The sequence below is a fragment of the Sapajus apella genome, unplaced genomic scaffold, assembly GCF_009761245.1.
Source record: "Sapajus apella isolate SASKATOON/1434 unplaced genomic scaffold, GSC_monkey_1.0 scaffold77, whole genome shotgun sequence".
Taxonomy (NCBI): Eukaryota; Metazoa; Chordata; class Mammalia; order Primates; family Cebidae; genus Sapajus; species Sapajus apella.
Window position 1 is genome coordinate 5,978,989 of NW_022437017.1, and position 24,584 is coordinate 6,003,572.

At 54.6% G+C, this 24,584-nt stretch overlaps 1 protein-coding gene across 10 annotated transcripts in view; it reads left to right on the forward strand.

Moving 5' to 3' along the window:
- Positions 1-11,128: 11,128 nt before the first annotated feature.
- The window catches only part of PTPRS (protein tyrosine phosphatase receptor type S), a 138,533-nt gene continuing 125,077 nt past the window's right edge, over positions 11,129-24,584 (forward strand). For 8 of the 10 annotated variants that reach the window (XM_032252157.1, XM_032252164.1, XM_032252162.1 and 5 more), the window contains exon 1: positions 11,129-11,268. The gene's annotated coding sequence lies outside the window, so the exon portion shown is untranslated. The remainder of the gene's footprint in view (positions 11,269-24,584) is intronic. The other 2 variants (XM_032252171.1, XM_032252170.1) reach the window with 1 other exon arrangement.

A 24,584-nucleotide genomic window follows, 5' to 3' on the forward strand; every position in this document is an offset into this window, starting at 1 on the left:
CCCGAGGTCGGGAGTTTCAGATCAGCCTGGCCAACATGGCGAAACCTTGTCTCTACCCAAAATACAAAAACTAGCAGGGCGTGATGGTGCGGGTCTGTAATCCCAACTACCCGGGAGGCTGAAGCAGGACAATCACTTGAACCCGGGAGGTGGAGGTTGCAGTGCGCCGGGATTGTGTGACTACACTCTGGTCTGGGCGACAGAGCGAGACTCCATCTCAAAAAAAAAAAAAAAAATTGTGACATCTATTGAGCACCTGCTGTGTGCCACATACTGCTCTAAGACCTGCGTGTGATGAAACTCAGCTAGAAGCTGCTCATGGATGTTTGTTGATTGACTTCCAGACCAGCCTGCATAGCGTTTAACTTAACGTGGGGTGGGTTGAATCGCCCGTTAGGATTGCTGTTTGCTAACTTTCGGAAGTGCTCTGTGCCCAGTCTAAAGATGGGTAAACCAAGATTAACATAATCCGAGGGAAAATACGCAAAGGAAAAAAAAAAGCACATAAATGATCATGTCATTGGAAGAAGAATCTAATTCCAGCTGGCCCCGCATTAGTTAGGGTGATCTGTGCCTTACTTTCTTTTCCCCCCCTCCGCTCAGGATCCTCTAACTTTGCCCAGAATAATCCCTTTCCCCTCATCCACCCCTCCAGGATATCGGCAACTCCCCTCCCTGTTCCATTTTGCTGCAGGTATTCCCAAGATGCATGTGGGTACAGTATGCAAACGAAGTCAGTTAACCCTTCTCGCACCTATGCAAGGTCTCTCAAACTCAGCAGGTATCTAGCCAGCCCCATGGTGTACTCCCTTCTCTGGGAAGGGTAGATAAGCCCCTGCCTGTCCCAGGCTCCAGCCCAGCTCTCATAGTGACAAAAGATGCAGAGGGCTGTGGGATGGGAGAGTCAGGAGGGCTTCCTGGAGGTGGCAGGGGCATAAAGTGGCAGAGATGGGCAGAGGAAAAGCCAGGTGGTTAGGAACAGCTGGAGAAAACATCCAGAGACAGGAATGCCAGGGAAGGAACAGGACAGCTTCCGTAGTCGGGCTGACCTGTGCTCTAGACCTGTCCCTGGGCCAGTGATTGCACCTTCGCAAGCCTCAGTTTCTTCCACTGTTAAATGGGTCTGTGAAGGCCCATGCTGCCTGTGTGTCAGCGTATTTCAAGGAGCTGGTTCATGCTGTCCTCACTTTAATCCTGCTCAAACTTCCTTCCGTGCAGTGCATACCGTTACTTCATATTTTACTTACATCCACTTGTTTGCTTTTAGCTAACTAATATGGGATGGCCATGTCCCCACTCAAATCTCATCTTGAATTGCGTGTGTGTGTGTTCTGAGACAGGGTCTCATTCCATCTCTCAGGCTGGAGTACAGTGACATGATGCCACCTCACTGCAACCTCTGCCTCCTGGGTTCAAGCAATTCTCCCACCTCAACCTCTCAAGTAGCTGGGACCACAGGTGCACACCAGCATGCCCAGCTATTTTTTTTTTTTTTTTTTTTAGTAGAGACGGGGTTTCACCATGTTGGCCAGGCTGGTCTCGAACTCCTGACCTCAAGTGATCCGCCCACCTCAGCTTCCCAAAGTGCTGGGATTACAGGTGTGAGCCATTGCCTGACCTCATCTTGAATTGTAACCCGCATTTTCCCCATGTGTTGTGGGACACACCTGGTGGGAAGTGATTGGATCTTGGGGGCGGTTTCCCATGCTGTTCTCCTGAGAGTGAGCAAGTTCTCACGAGATCTGATAGTTTTATCCATGCTTGGCAAGTTTCTCTCTCATTCTCTCTCCTGCCGCCCTGTGAAGAGGTACCTTCTGCCATAACTGTAAGTTTCCTGAGGCCTCCCCAGCCATGTGGAACTGTGAGTCAATTAAAGCCCTTTTCTTTATAAATTACCCAATCCCAGGTATTTCCTTATAGCACTGTGAGAATGGACTCACACAGTAACTAAATGTCTCTTTTTATTTTTTATTTATTTATTGAGACAGGTCTCCCTCTGTCTCCCAGGCGGGAGTGCAGTGGTGCCATCTCAGCTCACTGCAATCTCCGCCTCCTGGGCTCAAGTGATTCTCCTGCTTCAGCCTCTTGAGTAGTTGATTACAGATGGGGAACCACCATACCTGGCTGATTTTTGTATTTTTCAAAAAAGACAGGGTTTCACCATGTTGGCCAGGCTGGTCTCAAACTCCTGACCTCAGGTGATCTGCTGGCCTCAGCCTCTCAAAGTGCTGGGATTACAGGTGTGAGCCACCGCACCTGGCCTAAATGTCTCTTTTTCTTCTTTTCTTTTTATAAATGTCTCTTTTTGAAAGAATTTTTTTTTTTTTTTGAGATGGAGTCTCCCTCTGTTGAAGACTGGAGTGCAGTGGCGTGATCTCGGCTCACTGCAACCTCCACCTCCCAGATTGAAGCAATTCTACTGCCTCAGCCTCCCTATGAGCTGGGATTACAGGTGTGTGCCACTAAGCCTGGCTAATTTTTGCATTTTTAGTAGAGACGGGGTTTCACCATGTTAGCCAGCCTGGTCTCGAACTCTTGAGCTCAGGCAATCCACCTGCCTTGGCCTCCAGAAGTGCTGGGGTTACTTTAGGTCATGGCTCCCTGGATGCAAGTACAAAAGTAATGAAAACACAAATGCTAGTAACATGTAACAAGTCAAATGAATAAGTAAGACCAAAGTTTACAATGAAAAACAATAAAGACTGCAGCCATGAAATTAACAAATCCTAGAAATATTAAGAAGCTCAAGGGAAATAATCTGTTCTCAGACGAATAACTTTGGCAGGCAATGATTCCGTAGTGTTTCACGCTCAGCACATAGAACTTAAAATCACTTTGTGAAGCCAGCATGGTGGCTCACATCTGTGATCCCTGGACTTCAGGAGGCTGAGGAGGGAGGACCACTAGAGGCCAGGAGTTCGAGACCAGCCTGGGCAACATAATGAGACCCCCATGTTTACCAAAAATAAAAAATAAAAAAATTTGGCCAGGTGCGGTGGCTCACACCTGTAATCCCAGCACTTTGGGAGGCCGAGGCAGGCGGATCACGAGGTCAGGAGTTCGAGACCATCCTGGCCAACATGGTGAAACCCCGTCTCTACTAAAAGTACAAAAATTAGCTGGTCATGGTGGTGCCTGCGTGCCTGTGATCCCAGCTACTCTGGAGGGTGAGGCAGGAGAATTGCTTCAACTCAGGATGTGGAGGTTGCAGTGAACTGAGATCTCACCACCGCACACCAGCTTGGGTGACAGCGAGACTCAGTCTCAAAAAAAAAAAACATTTTTTTTTGTTTTAATTAGCTGGGTGTAGTGGCACATGCCTGTAGTCCCAGCTACTCAGGAGGCTGAGGTGGGAGGATTGCTTGAGTACAGGAGTTCGAGGCTGCAGTGAGCTATGCTCATGCAACCACACTCTAGCCTGGGTGACAGAGCAAGACACTGTCTCAAAAAAAAAAAAAATTAACATGTGGCCTCTCTAAGGTCCAAGTGCCACACTCAGGGCCCACATTGATGGCACTGGAAGGCCTTTGGCTTGGTAAAGCTTGTGGCAGGGGTCCAGATGGCATTGCCAGGCATGTCCCTCTGACCCTGCACCCAACACCCAGCACAGACCCCACCTGGGGGGAATCCCAGCCTCTCTCCTTGAGAAGGGATGAACCAAGAGGCCCTGTCCTTATGAGAAGACAAGGAAGGCCTGATTTGAATTTGTCATTGCGCCCCCCAGGGAGAGGGGGAGAATAAAGCCTCTTGATCTTTTCCAGGCCCTAGAGCTGGGAGGCTGGCTGCAAGGCATCCCCTTGCCTCCCCCAAAGATTGGACCTTACTGCAATCAACAAAGGATGCTCATGATTTATGGGCTAGGGTCTGGCGTCTCTTGTCATATGTCTTGGGGATGTCAAGTTCTTTGTCCAGGAGTAGGTAAAATCCTTGAGGAGTATCAGCGAAGCCACTGTCAGGGAAAGGGTCTTTTATGGGGTTGAACTGCATTCCCCCAAAAGAGAGATGTTGAAGTCCTGAGCCCTGGGACCTCAGAATGTGACCTTATTTGAAAATAAGGTGTGTATAGAAGCAAAGTTAAAATGAGGGCATTCAGGTGGGTCCTGATCCCATATGGTGGGTGTCCTTATACAAGGGGGAAATCTGGACACAGACAGACCCACGTAGAGGGGGGATGACGTGAAGAAGAGACGCAAGGAGAAGGCAGCTGTCTGCAAGCTAAGGAGTGAGGCCTCACGAGTAACCAATCCTGGCTGGGCGTGGCGGCTCTCACCTGCAATCCCAGCACTTTGGGAGGCTGAGGGAGGTGGATCATCTGAGGTCAGGAGTTTGAAACCAGCCTGGCAAACATGGTGGAAAGAATTCGTTGTGGAGACAGAGTTTCTTTCTTGTTGCCCAGTCTGGAGTGCAGTGGCGTGATATCAGCACACGGCAACCTCTCCCTCCCAGGTTCAAGTGATTCTCCTGCCTCAGCCTCCAGAATAGCTGGGATTACAGGTCCCCACCACCATACCCAGCTAATGTTTTGTATTTTTTTTAGTAGAGATGGGGTTTCGCCATGTTGGCCAGGCTGGTCTCGAACTCCCAACCTCAGGTGATCTGCCCACCTTGGCCTCCCAAAGTGCTGGGATTACAGGCGTGAGCCACTGTGCCTGGCCTTTTAGAACATTTTTAACATTTTAATTTTAGAACATTTTAATCACCTGGAAACCCATCCATTGCCTAATTCCAGATCATTAAGATTTATGCCTCCACACTTTTTTCCCAAGAGCTTTATAGTTTAAGCTCCTACATAGACCTAAAAGGTCTATGATCTATTTTGAGTTGATTTTTGTATATGGTGTGAGGTGGGGGTTCAACTTCATTCTTTTGCATGTGAATATGGAATTATCCTGGCCCCACTTGTTGAAAAGACTATTCTTTCCCCAGTGAATTGACAATGTTGATGAAAATCAATTGACCATAGATAAGAGCGTTTATTCTGAACTCTCAATTCTACTCCACCGATCTATATGTCTGTTCTTATGCCAGGATGTCATGTCCTGGTTACAGTAAGTTTGTAGTAAGTTTTGAAATTAGGACGTTTGAGTCCTCCAATTTTATTCTTTTTCAAGATTGTTTTGGCTGTTCTAAGTTCCTTGAACATTTTCACATGAATTTTAGGATCAGCTTGCCAATTTCTGCAAAAAAGCCAACTGAAATTTTCATAGGGATTGGGTTGAATCTGTAGATCAGTTTGTGGAGTATAGACATCTTAATAAAATTATTCTTCCAATCCATGAGCATGGGATGTCTTTCCATTTATTTAAGTTTTCTTTACTTTAATCTTTCAATGTTTTGTTATTTTTAGAGTATAATTTTCACTTCTTTTGGAAATATATTGCTAAGTATTTTATTCTTTTTGATCAATTGTAAATGGAATTGGTTTCTTAATTTCATTTTGTTTATTGCCACTGCATAGGAAACACAATGGATTTTTGTGTATTGATTTCATATCCTGCCGCCTTGATGAATTCGTTTACTGGTTTTAATAGGTTTTTAGTGTATCCCTTAGGATTTTCTACATGCAAAATGATGTCATGTGCAAATAGAGATAGTTTAATTTCTTCATTTCCACTATGAATGCCTTTTCTTTTCTTGCCTGGTTGCCTGGTTATAGCCTTTAGTACAATGTTGGATAGAAGTGGTGGGAGGGAACGTTCTCATCTTGTTTCTGATCTTAGGGGGAAACATCCAGTCTTTCACCATAAAGTATGATATTGACTGTAGATGCCTCTTATTAGGTTGAGAAAGTTTTATTCTATTCTTAGTTTGTTGAGTGTTTTGCTAGGAAAGGATATTGAATTTTGCAAATGGCATGGCCAGGATTTGAACCCATGCCTTCCCAAATCCTTCAGTGCTTCCCCAATTGGCTAGCTCAGTGGACTCCCAAATGAACCCCACATGGAGCCCAGCACAGAGCAGGTGTGCAGCAGCAAACAGGATGTTCCTATCTGTTGCTTTTCTCTTTGGCACTTGAAGTGAATTTGCAGGGAGAGAGAGACAGAGAGAGAAGCAGAGAGAACATTTAATTTGAAGTAACATACAATGATAGTGGAGTCTCTGACATAGGCAAAGTTTAGGGGAGATGGAGTTGCTTTGGACCTGTCTCCCAGGAATTTAAGGCTGAGTTCTTTACAGACAATCCCGAACCTGGCATGAAGAGTCTTGTTTGTACACAGTGATGGGCGGCTGATAGTCCCCCTGAAGTTCTCTCAACAAAACCACAATGGAGCTAATTACCAGGTTCTGGGAGACACCAAGGCAGAGGCTGGTCTGGCAGAAAAGGAAGAGGAGGGTGGGAGAGTGGGAAGAGCACCCACCCACCCCAACAAGTTTCCTGCAGAAGATGTAAATGTTCATTGACTGAACTTTTCACCCAGCGGTGACTCACACCTTCAGCGTGCATGCCAGGCGCCACGATCAGCAGACAGGAGAGAGACCCAGAACCCACCATGCCCCACCTCCCAATGTGAGTGTTTTTCATGCTGTGGAACTTGGAAGGTGAAGCCATGCCCCTGGGGACAGCATTCTCTCCTTGCTTCTCTTCAAGCCTGGGCTTGCAGGAAGGCTTAGCTTGCTGCTATTGTCTTTAACACCTTTCTGACACGTGTCAATTTCCTGGGGCTGTCCAGAGGCTGCAACATCATCAGACTAGAATGTTCTGTTTTTGGCTTGGCTGCACGCAGTGGCTCACACCTGTAATCCCAGCACTTTGGGAGAGGGAGGTGGGAGGGTCCCTTGAGGCCAGGAGTTTGAGACCAGGCTGGGTAACATAGGGAGACCCTGTCTCTACAAAAAATTTAAAAATTAGCTGGATGTAGTGGTCTGCGTCTGTCATCCCAGCTACCTGGGTAGCTGACCTGGGAGGATCACTTGAGCCCCAGGAGCTGAGGCTGTAGTGAGCTGTGATTATGACATTGCACTCCAGCCTGGGTAACAGAGTGAGGCTCTGTCTTGAAAAAAAAAATTATATAATGTTCTATTCTTGTGGTATTGACTTGTGTGATTATCTTTTGTTTCTGGCTAGGGAACCATAGTTTTCTCTACATTGACCACTTTTTTTTTTGAAAGGTAGTTTCTTTCTTGTTACCCAGGTTGGACTGCAGTGGCACAATCTCGACTCACTGCGACCTCCATCCTCCGGGTTCAAGGGATTCTTCTGCCTCAGCCTCCCAAGTAGCTGGAATTACAGGTGTCAGGTGCCCACCGCCACATCAAGCTAATTTTTTTGTATCCTTAGCAGAGATGGGGTTTCACCATGTTGGCCAGGCTGGTCTCAAACTCCTCACCTCAGGTGATCTGCCTGCCTCGGCCTCCGAAAGTGCTGGGATTACAGGCGTGAGCCACCACGCCCGGCCTACGGTGACCACATTTATCAAACAGTTCTTTCTTGAGTCTGCACCTGGTGGTAGGTGGTTGACATGTGATTCATTTCACCCTCCAGACAGCCCTAAAAGACTGAGATTATTATTAGCCCCATTTACAGACAGGCAAACTGAGGCACAGGTAGAGTCGGGAGACAGACAGAAAACAAACTGGCCAAAACATAAAATCACTCCAAATCATGACAGATGATGTGATACTGAGGTGAAGACGATCATGTGGCCACCTCGGTGAGATGGTCTGGGAGCCTCTCCCAGAGACTGGAAGAGCAAGGAGGCTTTGAGAAAAGCAGGGGGCACAGCAGGCTGGTCAGAGGGAACAGACAGTGCAAAAGCTCTGTGGCAGGACCTTGCCTCCCGCCTTAGAGGCACAGCAAGGAAGCCTGAGGGGCTGCCGCAGAGTGGGCGAGGGTGAGAGAGGGAGTGAGGAGGGCATGGAGGGGAAGGGGTAGGTTGTACAGAGCCTCGTGGCCTTTTTCCCAACATGAGATATTTCCTATCTCCTCCCAACACTGTTAATTCTAGGCATTTTTGCTCTGTTGCCCAGGCTGGAGTGCAGTGGCGTGATCAGAGTTCACTGCAGCCTCCACCTCCCACATCCAGTTGATCCTCCTACCTCAACCTCCCCGGTAGCCGGGATCACAGGCGTGCACCACCATGCCCAGCTAATTTTTAAAACTTTTTGCAGAGACAGGGTCTCCCTATGATGCCCAGGGTAGTCCCAAACTCCTGGGCTCAAGCGATCCTCCTGCCTCAGCCTCCTAAAGTGCTGGGATTACAGGCATGAGCCACCATGCCTGGCCAACTCCAGGGATTTTAAAGACTGTTTTGTTTACTTTTGTTATCCACAGCACTTCAAACAATCTGGCAGGGTGCTGAATGCATGGCCTGAATGGATGGGTTTCCCATGCACATGCTACAAAGTTTCACTCTGTTGCCCAGGCTGAAGTGCAGTGGTGTGATCTCAGGTCACTGCAACCTCAGCCTCCTGGGTTCAATAAATTCTCCTGCCTCAGCCTCTTGAGTAGCTGGGACTGCAGGCATGCACCATCATGCCCAGCTAATTTTTGTATTTTTAGTAGAGACAGGGTTTACCACGGTTGGCCAGGCTGGTCTTGAACTCCTGACCTCAAGTGATCCGCCCGTCCTGGCCTCCCAAAGTGCTGGGATTACAGGCATGAGCCACTGTGCCCGGCTGCTACAATGTATTTCACATCTGTTCTCTTGCTCACAAAATCCCTCAGAGGTACAAATGGATGTCCCCCTTTTCCAGACGGGGACAGCTAGGCTCACAGTGTTGTGGGCACTTGTTCAAGGTTACTCCCCAGTAGCTCACCGGGCTGGGGTTCATGCCATGGCCAGCCCCTCCGTAGTCAGCCCTCTCATTTTACTGTGGCTCCACCAATTATGCAAGGCCTGAGCACACACTGTGCGTGAGAAACCACGAGAAGCATTTGTACACACCCCATTTGATCCTTCAAGACGGGGTCGTGTTCCCATTGCTTGGATGAGAAAACTGAAGCCTGATCGTCAGCGGTCAGGTCAGGGTCACCCCGCCAGGAAGAAAAACGAGCAGGCTCTGCAAACCTGGCCGCTGCACTGGCCGCTGGGAAACTCCGAGCTTAATTTGGGTTCCTTGCTAAATTATTCATCCTCTCCTCTCTCTTCTCCTGTTTATGACTTCCGCCTTATCATTTTGCTCCCCGGGTTAATGCTTTTTGTTTATCTGCATCTTTGGCCCGGAATGAATGAATCAACAATTTTGGAGGAAAAAAAAAAGCCAGTTCCACAGTTGAGTTCCTCTGTGGGCGCCAGGCCTTCTCCAAATATGTACCTTGAGGAAATAAATGCTTTCAACAGGATCAAAACACAAGGGCTGATGCACAACCTTGTTTGGTGGCTGTGAGCCTCCCAAACCCCTTACCTTTGATAATGTCCCCCTTTTTTTTTTTTTATACTTCCACCCCTCCCCCACCCTTTTTAAAATTTTTTGAGAGTCTTGCTCTGTCGACCAGGCTGGAGTGTGCAGTGGCATGATCTCGGCTCACTGCAACCTCTGCCTCCCAGGTTCAAGAACGTCTCCTGCCTCTACCTCCCCAGTAGCTAGGACTACAGGCACCCGTCACCAAGCCTGGCTAATTTTTGTATTTTTACTAAAGACAGGGTTTGCCATGTTGGCCAGGCAGGTCTCAAACTCCTGACCTCAAGTGATCTGCCGGCCTCAGCTTCTCAGAGTGCTGGGATTACAGGCATGAGCCACCATGCCCGGCCTCTTTTTTCCTATTATTCCATCTTCAGGCACTCACAGGAGTCAGGCAGCCACATTATAGCAATTCATCATCACACCCTCCTTGGAAGCAGGGGCTACTTTGCTTCATTTTACAGATGAGAGCTGAGATCCAGAGGCAAGGCCATTTACAGGTGGGGAAAGTGAGGCTCAGGGACTCACACAGTCAGTCAGTGTCTTAGCTGAGTTCCAACTGTGGCTCATCCTGACTCCAGGGCAGCAGGGGATGGCAATTAGGTAAGACCTGTGTAAAGTGCTTACTCTATAGGAAGTACTCCGTCATCCACTCATTCATGTCCTCAACCTACATATAGGAATCTCTGGAGCCACACTGTAGTGTAACTAGAATAAAAACGGAATAATGGGACCCGGTGCGGTGGCTCACGCCTGTAATCTGAGCACTTTCAGAGGCCAAGGCAGACAGATTACCTGAGGTCAGGAGTTCAAGACCAGCCTGGCCAACACGGTGAAACCCCTTCTCTAATAAAAATACAAAGATCAGCCAGGCGTGGTGATGCGAGCCTGTAATTCCAGCTACTCGGGAGGCTGAGACAGGAGAGTCGCTTGAATCCAGGAGGCGGAGGTTGCAGTGAGCCGAGATCGCACCACTACATTCCAGCCTGGGCGACAGAGCAAGACTTTTTCTCAAAACCAAAACTAAGCAAAAAAATGGGATAATGGGATAGAGTGGAGTGGGGTGCAGCTGATAGGTGTGCTCAGGGAGGGCTTCTCCCAGGTGCTGCTCATTTGAGCAGAAATTGGAAAGATGAGAAGGGGAAAGGTCTTGGATACTCAGGTTAGCGGAAGTGTAAACAGCTGGCTCAGGCGGGAGGATCACCTGAACCCAGGAGTTTGAAGCTGCAGTGAGCTACGATCATGCCAGTGTGCTAAGGCCCGGGTGACAGAGCCAGATACCTATCTCTCAAACAAAAAGAAAAGCAGCAGCAGCTGGCTTTGCTGGAACTTAGATGCGGGGGACGGGGACAGGGTGGTGGGTGCCAATGAGAAACGGCGAGCAGCAGAGAGGAGGGTGGATTTTATTCCAAGGGCACTGGGCAGCCCGGGCAGAGTTTAGAGCAGGGCACGGAAAGTGCTACGCCCTTTGCACCCAGGCGCTGGGGCTCCCGCAAGGACAGTAGCCCAAAGAGCCGTTCCCACCACCGCCGCCCACGTGTCCCGCGAAGCCCCGCGCCCCACGTGCTCCCGCGGCCCTTTAAACGCACCGGGGCCACGTGACCGCGCCACGCCGTCCCATTGGCCGGGGGGCGTGGCGGCCGCGCGGCTGCGCAGTGACGCGCACGGGCCGGCCCTGCCCCCGACCCGGCGGCGGCGGCGGCGGCGGCGCTGGCGGAAGGGATGACGTCACCGGCTGGGGGGGCGCGCGAGCCGGCGCGAGGGGAGCGCGAGCCGCAGTGAGTGTCCTCGCGCCGCCCGCCCGGCAGCCCGGCCGGCGCGCGCACGCCGCGAGCCGCTGGCGCTCGGGCTCCGCTCGGATCCCATGCAACAGCCAGGATGTGAAGCGGGGCAGAGCCGGGGGAGCCCAGCCCAGCCAGCCTCCAGGTAAAGCCAGAGAAAAAAATCATGGATTCCAGGAAAGGAAAAATGCAGGCGCTCCGAGGGGGGTCTCGGAGGCGGCGAGTGGGCAGCGCGCCGGCTTTGTGCCGGGGAAGCCCGCACGGCCATTGTGCTCGGAGGATGCTCGGCTGCAGCCGGTCGCACGCCCAGCCGCTGCGCCCCGGGAGCTGCGCCCGGACAATGCCCCGAGGGGCTGGGCCGGGGCCGCGCGGGGGGCGCTCGGCGGGCGGGCGGGGCTGGCTGGGGGGCTTCGCCCGCGGCGTGGGAGGGGGCTGGGCTGGAAGCGCCCGGAGCGCGGCGTTGGAAGCTGCCCAGCGCCGCCGGCTGCACCACCCCGGGCTGCGGGCGGGGCAGAGGCGCGGAGGGGGGCGCGCGTGTGCGCGGAGCAGGTGTCGGCCCCGGCGGCGCCCGGCCTGGGTCCCCGGGCGGGTCCTGGAGGCAGGGGGCGCTGTGCCGGGGGTTGGGGGGCGTGCGGGCGCCCCGGAGCGGAGAGGAGCTGGGACCGGTGGCTCGAGGCGGGGGGACTCCGGGGCTGCTGCGCCCGCCGCCTTCTTTCTCCAGCTCCCGCTCCCCCGGAGACCCCGACTCCACGCGGGCCCCCCCGGCACACTCCAGGCCTTGTGGTTGCCTTCTGGGAGGTCGCCCCTCCGGCACTCGGGCCTTGCCCCGCCCGTCTGCGGCCCGGGCGCCCCCTCCAGTCCCCCCACCCCCAGGCGGGGCGAGCCTCAGCCCCCAGCCCCAGGGTCTCCGGCGGGCAGACACGCACGCCCTGCACCCCAGTTTCCCCTCCGCGCTGGGGGCCCCTTGGGGATCCCGAGAGTGGGAAAGCCGCCCCTGGAGCCGCCAGCCCCACGGGTTCCGCACGCCCCGGGAGCCCCCTGGGGGCTGCAGGGGGAGGGGCGGTGACGTCATCCCGGGGGGCGGGGCCTTCGGAACGGGGTTAAAGGGGGCGCGGGGCGTGCCCTGAGGGGAGCCCCCCAGGTTGGAGTGCCCGCGCCGTGGGTGCGAGGGTTCGGCCAGGCTGCGGCCAAGTTCACTGCTGTTTGTGGGAATCTCTCCTGAAATTAAGATCGTCCCCTTCGGACCTCCCCCCTACGAATCCTGGACATTTCCCACCAATCCCCCCGTTCCCAAATTGGGGAACCTCCCCTTCGGCCGCTTTCTTTCCAGAATCCTCAAATCAGGGAACCCTTCCCACAAACTGGGACTCTTTTTTCCAACCACACCCCCCCCAAACTGGGACCTTTTCCTTCGATTGTCCCCCTTTTTCCAATCTCAGATCGTCTCCTCGTAAGTCTCTAAATATGCAGCTTCGGAGAACGCCCCTTCCTCGGCAACCTTTCCTGAAATCCAGCCACCTCCTGGGACCTCATCCCCCAAATTTACAAACCTCCCAGCGCATCGTGGGGGTACCGCTCCTCCCTCAGCTGGGATTCCCCTGCTCCCCCGTCACAATCTAGGGGAGCTCCCTTGTGAGCACGGGACCCTTCTGCCTCTGGCCGAGCCCCTAAAATCATCCCGGCAGCCGCGGCTGGTGAAGGGGGTGTCCGAGGTGTCGGAGTCCGGGCTGAGCGGTAGGGATGATGTCTAGAAGCTGGACGAGGCTGGTAGAGACTCCTAGGGTCCCAAGGACGGGGACCCACCCGCTCCGGGCTCCCTCCGCCACCACCCGGACTTTGGCTGCTGGGACTCTGGCCTCCTCTGGGTGCCCCCCTATCGCTGCTGTCCTTGGGGTGCAGGGGGTGACGGCGCCTCTTTGTGTGGGGCGCCCTTCTTCCCTGTCGTGCCGCCTTCCGCCCGGGTGAAGGGAGCCAGCCCGCGCCTCTGCTCCTGCGATCCCAGCGGCAGCTGCTGGAGCGTTTATTAGTGGCCCAGGGACTTGGTCGAATCTGCCATTTGCATAACTCCCCTCCCCCTCCCAGGGTCCTTTCCTTTGTGCCCCCTCCCCCTGCCAATCACGGCTGCCTTCTGTCCCTCTGCTCCTCTTTCTCTGCCAGCTGATATTTTGGCGGTGGAAGGCAGGCAGCTGGGGCTGGGGGCGGCTGCTTCCCGCCCCCAAATCCCACAGCTCCCCCAGCTTGGGCCTGGGTCCCCCCTCCCCCCGCCCTCCGCAAAGCTCTTCGTGGGGCATCTCTTTCTGGCTGGCGGGCTGGCGGTATCTTCATTCTTCCCCTCCAGAAAGCAGGGTCCTAGCCTGTCCCCCAGGCCCCGGGGGACACTCTCACCATGACGGTGCACTTCTGCGTGGGGGCCAGGCCTCCCCAGCCCCCTGGGGGCCACCACCCGCCATACTCTGAGAGTTGGTCTAATTGGGCTCAGGCAAACAAAACGTCGCGGGAGGCCGTGGCTGCCTGGTGAGCTCACGCACTTTTCTATTTCTGCCACCCTGGCCAATGACATCGGTCCCCCCCCAGGGGGTGACAAAGACTGTTCTGTCTGTGGCTGTCCTGAGACGCCGTCCCGAGAGGCGGTGGCCTGCCTCACTCCCCGATGGGTGACGGGTCATCTTGGTGTGGCCCGGGTGTGGCGCTGGAGGGCACTGCTGGTTTGGTAGGTCAGCTCTGGGGGCGGTTTCCTCCTCTCCAGGAAACCTTGAGGGCCTCTGAAGTCTGTGTGTGGTGGGGACAGAGAAGGGGACATTCAAACCCCAGGTTCCTGCCTGCTGCCAGCATAGAAAAAAAAAAAATCACTCCTTATACCTGCTTCTCACTGCCAACCCCGGTCCAGTGGGGGTTCAGTGCGCCTCTTTTTTTCTGCCTCCCAGGGGATTTCAGGCGTCCTCCAGCGTCCACCGCCCCTGCCCGGAGACACAAGCCCATTTTCCCCCAATGCCGGGACCCCGTGGAACGGGGAAGCCTCGCGGATGCCGGGGATTTCCTCGTAGCGTCTGGGTGGGCAGACCTGGAGCCATCACTGTGCACCTGTTTTTTCCTTCTTTGGGTTGCACGGAGCCTGGGGCTCTGCCCGGGTTTCCCAGAACTGGTACCCGCCTGGAGGCAAATCCAGCTCTACGCATCAGATGTCTTTCTGGGAGGTGACTTGGTTTCCCCTTCTGTCTTCGGGGTTGGCGGTCAGCAGCAGTTCACGGACATCTGAGGGCAGCACACACCTCCACTTGCCAAGACAGGGGGACCTGTGGCTTCGCTGATTATTCCGGAGGCGGCATGGCCCCAGCCAACGGTCAGTGGGGTGGCCGGAGAGGGACGGGCAGGGACGGTGTGACTTGGTGGCGCGGCGTGACAGTTCTACCCCGGTGCCCCGTGGCCCTGTGTTCACCTGCTTTCCGTGACGGTGCAGCCGCCGTGTGCGTGGGGGAAGAAGGGGGGGGCGTGGAGAGAATTCGGGATGGGGGTGAGCGGGAGGGAAAACCCTAAAAATAAAGACGGATATTTATAAACCCAGCGGGCTTGGGGGATAATTGACAAAGCTTAATGTTTTTCGGCTGAGAGCAGTTCCTTCCCCCCCCCACCCATTAGGCTCCATTTGCGGAGTCTGTCGGAGCCACGGGAAGATCTGGAGAGGAGCTTTAGGCTTGGCAGGCGCGGTGCTGGCCGTGGCCCCCTTCTGGGAGGGTCTCGTGCCTTCTGGAAGGTGGTAGGGGTCCCAGGAAGGGACACTCCCAGGCTCTCCTCTGCATTCAGGACACCCTCCTGGCTCACCTTCCCGTGGGTGGGCGTCCGCTTCTTAGAATTTGCAGGGAGGAGGAGAACCCCTCTCTGGCAGAGCCTGTGCAGGTTGCCCTTCCTCTGTCCTTCCCTGCGGCAAAAGATGCCCAGGGTGGGGAATTTGAAGAGAGACCCCCCCCCCCAGCTGCTCACCAGGCAGAGTGGCTCAGCCTCCGGTGGGGACAGGAGGAGACAATATTAAGATATAACTCGTGTTCCTTGCAGGATTTGTGTGGCAAGCTGATACAAAAAATTAAAAAAAAAAAAGAAAACCCCAAAATCACCATGGGTTCAGGGACAAAGGCGAGTATCCGGGCCTTGAAGGTTCGAGGGCTTTTCAAACTGTTAATTTTGCCATCTTCCTACCTTACCTCGGTCTGGAATCGGAAGGCTGCCGGCTTGTGGCTTGTGGCTTGCCGGGCAGAGGAGTGGGGTACCGGAAGGGGGTTGAGGCTCAAATGCGACATTTTGTCACCAGGTGACATTCTGAATTGAGGAATGGGGACCGTGGAGGGAGGAAGTGAAGCCTAGGGGATGTGACCGAGGGAAGGGGTGTCTGTTGTCTCACGCTGAGACTGGCAGCCCTGAAATACCCAGGAAACAGATGACACCAGGTCTCGCTAACCCCGAGGTTCAAGAGTGTGGAGTGTGTGGTTCCCCCACCGCCCCCCTTTTTCTTTAAGGAAAGAAAAGACTCTCAACCAAAAAGGGAAGAAGAAGGAAAAAAAAGAACCCCGACGTACCATTTCTGTCTTGTCTCTGGCTGATATTTGAGAAGCGCTGGGGAGGGGTTGTGCGTGGGGAATTTGAAAAATCAATTGGCTTACACTTCTGCAAAGGCGAAAATGATCGGGTGGGAGTGATTCACGGACAGGCCCTCGACTTTCACATCGCTTTATTTTTGTCTCTCTCTCTCTTTTTTTTCTCCTCCTCCTCCTTGGAGCTGCCGGTCCCCCAACATCGTGGCCTGGCCAGACTGGACCTGGGGGTTGGTGCTATTCTGGGCTGGCCGTGGAATCCCCTCTTCTGTTCCCTGGAATCAAGCCACCCTCAGCGCCCCTCGGGGGCCGAGGGGATTCCACACCTGAAAATAAATGCAGGTTTCTGTGCGGCATTCCTGCTTCCTCTGATTCCCTGGGATCCCACCCTGGTTAGGGACTCCCTCTTCCCGTCCCCATCTCGGTAACTGGGGCTGTATCACATATGTCCCTTTTCCTGGGGACAGATTTCATCTCGTACTCTCTTGATGTTCCCTGGGTGCCCCTTTTAAGTTGTTTTTGATCTTTGCCGTAAAGCCCCCTTGTAGGGAGGTCCAGGTGTCTCCTGTTCCCTCCACCTGGAAAACTGAAAATTCTTGTTTTCCCTAGATCTCGCCTGCCTTCCTCCCTTCCTCCCTCCCTGGGTGACTTCACCTCTGTCCCTTCAGTTCTCCATGCAGGAACTTCCTCACTTACAAAACGAAGTTACCCCTCTGGCTTCCAGGTCAGAGTCCTGACTTGAGCCACCCGCCCCACTTGAGCTGTGCGAACTAGGGCGGGTGGCCTGACCTCTCTGTTCGCTCATTTCTAAGATCAGTACAGTCTCGGTCCGCGTCGCAGCGAGCCGTGACATGAGATGCTCTGGGAAACACGCCTTCCCCTGGCTCCTGAGTCTGCTGTCAGCCACATGCCTCTGTCCTGCCGCTGCTGGATGCCCAGTCGGGGGTGTCCGGCGTAGCGGCGGACAAGCCACAGCTCTGGAAGCCTGGGACCCCCGGATGAGGCGGGCGGGGGGGAGAGAGGCCGGGAAGATGCCCCAACGTCGCGCTGTCACGCGGGTAATTGAGTGTTAGTGGAAATTCAGGGGTTCTGGGGAAGCGAGGTTGGCGCGTCTGTGTGTGTATAATTTAATGCCGCTTATAATTAACCCCCGTGATCAGCAAATGAGGGGATGGCGGGGGGATATTAACAGCTGCTCTGACTTATTTAGAGTTGGCACCCCGTGCCAGGCCCTTTGCTAAGTAAGCAAGTTACTAGCATCCTCGCCTCCTCCAACCTGCCATCCCCATTCAGAGGAGTTGCTCTGATCTGAGCCTCATTTTGCAGAGAGGGAAACTGAGGCACAGAGCAGGACCTCCACTGACCTGAGGTCACTTCACACAGCCCACAAGCCGTTGGATGCCGCAGCCTGGATTCCTAACCCCTGGAAGGAGCTCTGCCCGATTGTCGGGGATGTTTGTTTGGATGGTATTCCACCTGCTGGGGGGGGCCACCTGAGTCGATACAGAGGCCCTCCACCCGCCGTCCCAGGGCTCTTGGCTGCCTTCTCTCAGAGGTTAAGAGGAAGGATGCTGGACTGAGGCTGCCCAGGGTTCAAATCCCAGCTCTGCCACTTGTTGGCTGTGTGACCTGGGGCAAGTTGCTCAACCTGTCTGTGCTTCCGTTTTTCTCATCCGTCTAATAAGAAGAGTAACAGCGCCCACCTTGAGGGTTTGTTAGGAGGAAGAAAGGGGTTAACGTGTGTAAGGTCAGACTCAGAACGGCGCCTAGAAGGTAGCCGCCGCCTCTGCTGCCGGTTTTGTTGTTATTTTTGACAACACGGGAGATAACGTTGATAGGTCGAAGGACCTGCCTGGCAGGGGCTCTCCAGTGTCCGTCCCCCCCACTACCCTGCCCCTAGCCCCTCACTGGGGTCCAGCGCCAGGAAGATGTCACAATGACTCAGCCGCTGCAAACTGGGGCGTTCCCCTTCACTGGCTGCTTAATCAAGGCCGCCCCACTTCGGCGGGACCGGGCACCAGGCAGGAGCGGAACCGTGGGGGGCTGGGCTGGTGGACAGGGAGGACACGTGGCTGCCTTGGGAGCTCCAGGCGCTCCAGAGACCCCAGAAGTGGCTCCCAACTTCCAGACCCCCTGGTGGACCCGAGCGATCATCAAGAGGGGAGTTTGGGGGCAATTTGGGGGCTTTGACAGGAGTCCCGTGAGGGGCACTCAAGGAAGTGATCGGTTGATAGGCACAGTGTGTGAGCGAGCATTCATTCATTCATTCATTCACTCACCAGTGCATTCATTCCGTCCCCCAGGATTTGCTGGAAACCTGCTGCTAAGGAGCTGGGGAGCCAGAATCAAAGCAGCTGTAGGGTCTTGGGCTAGTTATGTGGCTACTCCCTGCCTCAGTTTACTGATCTCTAAAATGGGTGTTTTGACATCTCCTCTGTCATGAGTGGAGACAGATGAACAGGAGCTGGGGACAGCAAGGACAAGGACTGAGAGGCAGCTACCGCTTTGTGGCTGGAGGTGAGGAGCGCGGAAATGAGAGGACAGTTGACTCTAGCTGGGGAAGACCGCACAGGACCCCCCACCCCAAGGAGTTTGAATCGGGCTTTTTGAATCGGGCTTTTTTTTTTTTTTTTTTTGGTGAGACAGGACTCTCTCTATTGCCCAGGCTAGAGAGCAGCGGCACCATCAGGGCTCACTGCAGCATCGAAGTCCGGGGCTCAAGCAGTCTTCCCACCTCAGCCTCCCAAGTAGCTGGAGACGACAGGCGTCTGCCAGCAGCACAACTAACTTTTTAATTTTTTTTTTTTTTTTTTTGTAAAGTCGAGTTTCACTGTACTGCTCAGGCTGGTCTCGAACTCTGGGCTCAAGCGATATGCCTGCCTTGGCCTCTGAAGGTGCTGGGACTACAGGTGTGAGCCAACACACCTGGCGAATTGCAGTTTTCATTTTATTTATTTGAGACAGTGTCTTGTTCTGTCGCCAGGCCAGAGTACAGTGGCAGGATCGCAGCTCACTGCAAACCCTGTCTCCTGCGTTCAAACGATTCTCCTGCCTCAGCCTCCCGAGTGGCTGGGATTACAGGCACCGGCTACTACATCTGGCTGATTTCTATATTTTTAGCAGAGATGGGATTTCACCATGTTGGCCAGGCTGGTCTCGAACTCCTGACCTCAAGTGATCTGCCTGTCTCGGCCTCCCAGACTGCTGGGATGACGGGCGTGAACCACTTCACCTAACAAATTGCATTTTTTAGGCGTGCAGCCAGAGCTCCCCGAAAGCCCCCAGAGCTGAGCTGCCAACATCAGGGTCAACAGAAAGCCCGGAGCTTCGAAAATACTTCCTGGAATGGCCGTCAGGCCGAGGCCCAGGGAGGGAGAGCAGCTTGCCCAAGACCACACAGCCATGCCTGCCTGCCTGCCGCTGGGCCTTGCACAGGAAGATGAATGGGGACTCCTTATACTAGTCTGAAGGGAGAAACCGAGGCAGGAGGACACGGGGGTTGTGCGGTTTTCAAACTGTAACGCCAGTCAGGTCTGGAGTGTCCACTCCAGTGGGTCACATGGGCTGGGCAGGCTCCCGCAGCCTCCAGGGAAGCCCTGAATGGCTTCAGGACCAGACTTGTCGTTTTTTCCAAGGAAAAGCAGAAATCTAGATTTTAGGTGAAATTGCCCTATTTTGGCTGGGCGCAGGGGCTCACACCTGTAATCCCAGCACTTTGGGAGGCTGAGGCAGGTGGATCACCCGAGGTCAGGAGTTCAAGACCAGCCTGGCCAACGTGGTGCAACCCTGTCTCTACTAAACATACAAAAATTATCTGGGCACGGTGGCCCATGCCTGTAATTCCAGCTACTCGGGAGGCTGAGGCAGGAGAATCGCTTGAACCTGGGAGACGGAGGTTGCAGTGAGCCGAGATCGCCCCCCTGCACCCCAGCCTGGGCGACAGAGCAAGACACTGTCTCATAAAAAAAAAAGGGCCCGATTTTGACATCCTTGGGTGTTTTTGTTTTCCTTAAAACATCTTAACACGGCACAGTACAGAAATCCAGGGCCACCGTGGGGTTTGACCCCTTCCCCACCACTTACAAGTTACGTGACCTCTGACCCCTCCATTGCCACCCATGGGCCTCGGTTTCCACGGCTGTGAAATGGGTTTAAGAATCGCAGCCACCTCCGTGGTTCCTTAGAGGCATCCGTGTGAGAGCTCACAGAGAGGGCTGAGTGCAAGGCCCAGGCCAGCTCTGCGTTCGATCAGCGTTGGCTCTGATTATGTTAATATTGGTCATAACGATAAGCTTGACTTAAATTAAATGCTGCGTAGAAGGAAGCCGACTGTCCCGAGGGGCAGGGCTGTGAATTATCTGCTGGAGGCAGGATCTGCTTCGCCGTCCCTCGTTCTTTCTGTAGCGGACTCTGCTCTCAGGGCTGGGGCGCCCGGGTCCCAGTAATTATTCGTTGAGTGTATTGGTGTGTTTCTCAGCCAGGGTCATTTTTTTTAATTCTCTCCTGGACACGCTTGGTGACATTTGGGGAAGTTTTTGGGTGTTGTGTCTGGGGGGTGCTCCTGGCGTGGAGTGGTTGGAAGCCAGAGATGCTGCCTAACTCCTTGTAACACCCGGGGTGACCCCGTCCCAGAGAATGACCCAACCCTAACGTCCCCTGCCCTGATTTTGCCAGGCCTGGTCGTGGCTCACCTCCGTAATCCCCATGCTTTGGGAGCCTAAGGTGGGAGGATTGCTTGAGTCTCGGCATTCAAGACCAGACTGGGCCAAACAGTGAGACCTCATCTCTACAAAAAATTTAAAAATATATTAGCCCCTGTAATCCCAGCACTTTGGGAGGCCGGGGCGGATAGATCACAAGATCAGGAGTTCAAGGCCAACCTGGCCAACATGGTGAAAGCCCGTCTCTACTAAAAATGCAAAAAATTAGCTGGGCATGGTGGCGTGCCTGTCATCCAGCTACTCGGGAGGCTGAGCCAGGAGAATTGCTTGACCCAGAACCCGGGAGGCGGAGGTTGCAGTGAGCCGAGATCGCGCCACTGCACTCCAGCCTGGGCTACAGAGCGAGACTCCATCTCAAAAGTGAGAGAGAGAGAGAGAGAGAGAGAGAGAGTGTGTGTGTGTGTGTGTGTGTGGTGTGTGTGTGTGTGTGTGTGTGTGTGTGTGTGTGTGTTAGCCAAGGGTTGGGGTACATACCTGTAGTCCCAGCTACTGGGGAGGCTGAAGCAGGATTGGTTGAGCCTGCAGTGAGCTATGACTGCACCACTGCACTCCAGCCTAGGCAACAGAGCAAGGCCCTCTCCCTAAGAAAAAGAAAAAGAAACCCTGATTTATGCTCCTCAAGACCCAAGATGGCGAGGGAAGCCAGGCAGACGGTCCCTTTGTCCCACACGGTGCCTTTGTCCTCACACACTCCCTGATGCCTCTAGGGGCCAGAACACTTAGATTGCTAATGGGTTCCTCTGCGCACCCGTCCTGGTTCCACCGCCCCATTGATTATCGGAAATGGGTAATCGTCCCTGTCGGATGAATTCTGGAGAGTGTGAACGGACAGGGTTTCCGGCGACGGAGCGGGCTTCACCTCCCCGCTACCAGCAGATGCAGAGCTACCAGCAGATGCAGAGGCGCTGCCGGGTCCGGGACTTGTTCTCTTGGTCCCACATGGCCCTGCTGCGGGAAGGGGACTGGGGGTCTGAACACCCCAGGTTCAAATCCTGATGCAGGCCCTACCTGGCTGTGTGAGATGACTTCATTGTTTCCTTCCCCCAAGCCTCGGTTTTCTCATCTGTGAAATGGGGGCGAGTCTTGCTTGGGGATTCAATGGTGTCACTTTGGTAACAGGGCGCCCAAGCTGTACAGGAGCTGAACAATTCTATCCTCCCTTCTCTCAGCGTCATGAACCGTTAGGGAAATTGAGCATGGAACCTCAAACCCACATCTCCCAGACAGCTGCAGCAGAGAAGTCACCCAAGGGGGCAGAAGTCCCCGGTTGTGGTGGCCACTAATGGTCTGCAGTGGGCACTGGCATACCTGGCCCTGTGTTTTCTCATTTTGTCCTCAGAGCTGCCATGAGAGGTGGTAGCTGTCCCCTTGTCTTGCAGATGGGGAAACTGAGGCACAACAGAGGGAAGAGAACTGGGAATGACAAGCTTTTTCTCAGGTTGACGGAGGTGTCCTTTCTGGACAGGATGTCTTCTCTGTACTGGTGGAGGCTGTGCCCAGGCCCAGCTTCACAGGGGGTGGGGGGGCGTCACTTAGGGGCCCACAGTCCGAAGGGGCTATGCCTAAATGAACGCTTTATGTGTTTATGAGCCTTGCTCTGTCACCCCGGCTGGAGTGCAGTGGCGTGATCTCAGCTCACTGCAGCCTCCACCTCCTCGGGTCAAGCGATTCTCCTGCCTCAGCCTCCCGAATAGCTGGGATTACAGGCACATGCTACCATGCTTGGCGGCTGGTTTTTGTATGTTTACTAGAGACAGGGTTTCAGCGTCTTGGCCAGGCTAGTCTTGAACTCCTGACCTCACGTGATCCACACACCTTGGCCTCCCAGAGTGCTGGGTTACCGTATCCAGCCTGCAGATTCTCAATAACGTTTGAACGAGGACAACCCCGCCGTTTCATTTTGCACCGGGCGCTGCAGTTCTGTGGCTGGATTGTTAGCCACGACGTGGCTGGAAGGCCACTTCCCACAGTGACCGGGAAGATGTTATCGGCCGGGTCACGTTTCTGCCGCTTATGAGCTGTGTGACTTTGGGGAAGCCGCTTTCTCTGGATGGCACCCCCAGACTCCTCTCCACGGCCCGCTGGCCTCGCCTCTCCTCCTCCTCCCCCGCCTTTGCCCCTCCACTCCACGCACGCGCTTCCTCCTCCCGTTCCTACCTCCAGGCGTTTGGTCTTGCTCTGCCGGGAGGTTTCTGACCAGACCCTACCCTGCCATTGCCCCTGGCACCCCTTTTTGCTTTCCCCCACGACTTCGCTCCATCCGCAACCTCTTTAGGACCTCAGCTCTGCAACCCCCCTCTCCCCCACCAGATCAGCCTGGGGTGAGATCTGGGAGCTGCCGCCCGGCCTGCGTGTACCTGCACTGGGGCGTCTGATGACCCCGGTTAGGGAGGTAACGGTGGGAAAGCCCCGCCTCGGCAGCTCACAGCGAGGGCCCGGGGGTCCTGCTCCGAGAATGCTCGGAACGGGTGCTGCTGCAGAGAGAGGCAGACACAGTGACCGTCACCTGAGCCTGTAGCTCAGCTCACTCTGCCCTTGGGCAGGGAGGCCAGGAGGCTGGGTCCCCAGCGGAACTGCCGTGTGCTCTCAGCTCCTCACTCACCCTGTGTGAGCTGACGAATGTCCAAAGTGTCTGGCAAGAAGCCGTAAGGGCCAGGCGCGGTGGCTCACGTCTGGAATCCCAGTACTTTGGGAGGCCGAGGCGGGTGGGTCACCTGAGGTCAGGAGTTCGAGACCAGCCTGACCAACATGGTGAAGCGCCATCTCTGCTAAAAATACAGTCAGCCGTGGTGGTGCACGCCTGTAGTCCCAGTTACTCGGGAGGCTGAGGCAGGAGAATCGCTTGAACCTGAGAGGCGGAGGTTGCAGTGAGGCAAAGATTGCGCCGTTGCACTCCTGCCTGGGTGACAGAGTGAGGCTGTGTCTCAAAAAAGAAAACCAAGAAGCAGTAAGGAATGGCTTTGAGGGTGGCGTCTCTGAGGACGGGTGTCAGAAGGTCAGGGAACTCTACAGCAGTCCGCGAGATTTCCAGTCTCCTGGGGAGAAAGAGACCCAAAGGGTCTGGGCACCCCAAAAAGTGTGCAGTGGTTGGGCCGGATGATTTTAAGTCAGCCAGTGGCCGGGCATGGGGGCTCATGCCTGTAATTCCAACACTTTGGGAGGCTGAGATGGGAGGATTGCCTGAGGCCAGGAGTTCAAGTCCAGCCTGGCAACATAGGGAGACTCCATCTCCACAAAAAGTAAAAAAAAAAAAAAAAAAACCCTGTGTAGTGGTGTGCACCGGTAGTCCCAGCTACTCAGGAGGCTGAGGTGGGAGGATCACTTGAGCCCAGGAGTTTGAGGCTGCAGTGAGCTGGGATCCTGCCCCACTGCACTCTGGGCAACAGAGCGAGACCCTGTCTCTAAAAACAAAAAGAACGGAACCCGCCCTGATGGTTGTTGGACACCATGTGTGTGTGGCCAGACAGGTGAAGTAACTGGGGAGCCCACGAGGAATGGGCCCGGCTTTCTTTGGGGGATCTGGTTTAGAACTCAAAGACTCCAGGTTCGAATTGTCCTTTATCCGCTTGCTCAGTGGGACCCTGGGGCGGCAGTTTTACCTTCTGGAGCCTCAGTGTTCTCATCTGCAAAATGGGGGTGAGACTGTCTGTTGGCTAGAAGCGTCTTGGTATTGGAAGGATCAATGGTAGGCGTGCTTGGAGTAAGCCCCAAACTGGCTCAAACATCAAAAAATACGGCATGATGATCCGTGCCCTCTGGAAGCAAGGTCGGGGGACCATCCCGTGGGGCTGGGGGCGCTGGGGAGCGGCGTGTTCGGAGCCTGCGCACTGCAGTGTGGAGAGCAGGTTGGTGGCAGCCCGCGGCGAGCCCCGGGCAGACCGAGTCGCAGGCCAGGCTGCCGCACTGGCAGGGACTGCTGGCAGGGACTGTGCTGGGAGTGTGGGCGGGGCTGCCCCGGGACCGCCTCTGCCTCAGTGGGGAAGCTGAGTCACACCAACACGGACAGAACCCTCAGCAGGTGTGGAGGGTGAGTGATGACTTTCTAGGTCTGCGTCAAGGTCACTCTGCAGGGTCTTTGGACTCTGTACCGGTGCTCTGCTGCTCCTTGCCTAAGGACTTGCCTCCCTCCCTCTCTTCCATCCCTTCCTCCCTCCTTT